We start from the raw sequence: 1,370 nt of genomic DNA, 5'->3' as shown, positions 1-1,370 counted from the left end.
CCTTTGTTTTACTGTACATACTCTGATACTAGTGTAGGTTAGTAAGAAAAGTCACTGTTAATTGCAGGCTAATGATACAAGTCAGTCTGTCTTTTCACCTCTCTCAAAGAAAAGAATGCTATAACAGTACATACATGGCTACAAAAGTCACACTAAAATGATAAATGATCCTGAAATTCTCAAGCAGCTAACTCATTCAGATAATTCAACATGCATTTATTCATATACTTATCAACTTACTCAATATTTCTGAACTCCTGTTGTGTGTATGACACACTGCTCAGAATTATTAATTAATATGAGCAATGAAACAAACTGTTGTATGCTTATGAAACTATTTCAAGACCTGAACTAAGCTCTAGGAAACACAATTATATCCAAAGAGCTCAGTTATGGCACATAATTCCTGGAGGTTACAGGTGATTCACTGAGAAAGATAACCTTGAGATGGACTCATCATTTCCAAATTTGTACCATAAGCTATGGTGACAAGGAGAGTTATGGGATGCCAATATTGTCAATTTTAGGGAATTCAGAATTGACTATATTGCTCATATTGGGAAAACTCAGATAAGGAAGTCATTGCAATTTTCTGAATAATGAGGGCTGATGTGCTGTGAAAAGGTGAAACACCCCTTACTTACCAAGAGGAGAGAGGAAAGTTTAGACACTTCCTCAGCAATAACATTCTAGTCATTAGCCCCGTGGTAGACTCATGAATGGCAAATTGGGGGCATGATTAATAAATGGGTCTGTGACATATTGAAACAGAAGATGACATTAGAATAAGGCCTGCATGTCCATTAAAGTTGAAGTTAGATTCTGGTCTCTGTCACAAGAGAAGTAAGAAAGTATAGAAGGGCTCAGTGGAGGAATGAAGTAACACACATTTACTATACGACACGACAGTTCTGGGTGGAAAGAACAATAACAGAGAGTAAAGCAACATGATTGTGTAATAGATTCTTATCAATCATCTAATAAATTTATAATTACTTCAGGCCAAATAAACATTTTGAAGAATTGGTATTTTACTGAAGAAAAGTTTTACTATAGTTTCCACATTCTTGCCTCCTTTTTACAGAGAATTTCATGAGGCTCTCTCCTGAGCATGTCAAATTTGTTGTTCAGAACAAGAATTTCACCAGAATTCACCAATCTGTGCCCAGGAAACCACAGCTGCTGCTTACCTACGCGTGGTTTCTTCTTCCAGTTGTATTTATTCCTATGGTGCAGATCTACAATGTTAAGGCAATAGTGTCTCCATGATGCTATCCTGGGTTCTGAGCTTCTCGTGGTACTATCCAGGGCACAGATACTTTCTCCTGTGTTGTTGAAGATGCTGACTCTTTCCCAAGTACTACCCAGTG

Source organism: Microtus ochrogaster, chromosome 18 (assembly GCF_000317375.1).
Source record: "Microtus ochrogaster isolate Prairie Vole_2 chromosome 18, MicOch1.0, whole genome shotgun sequence".
Classification (NCBI taxonomy): Eukaryota; Metazoa; Chordata; class Mammalia; order Rodentia; family Cricetidae; genus Microtus; species Microtus ochrogaster.
This window is presented reverse-complemented; position numbering follows the sequence as displayed.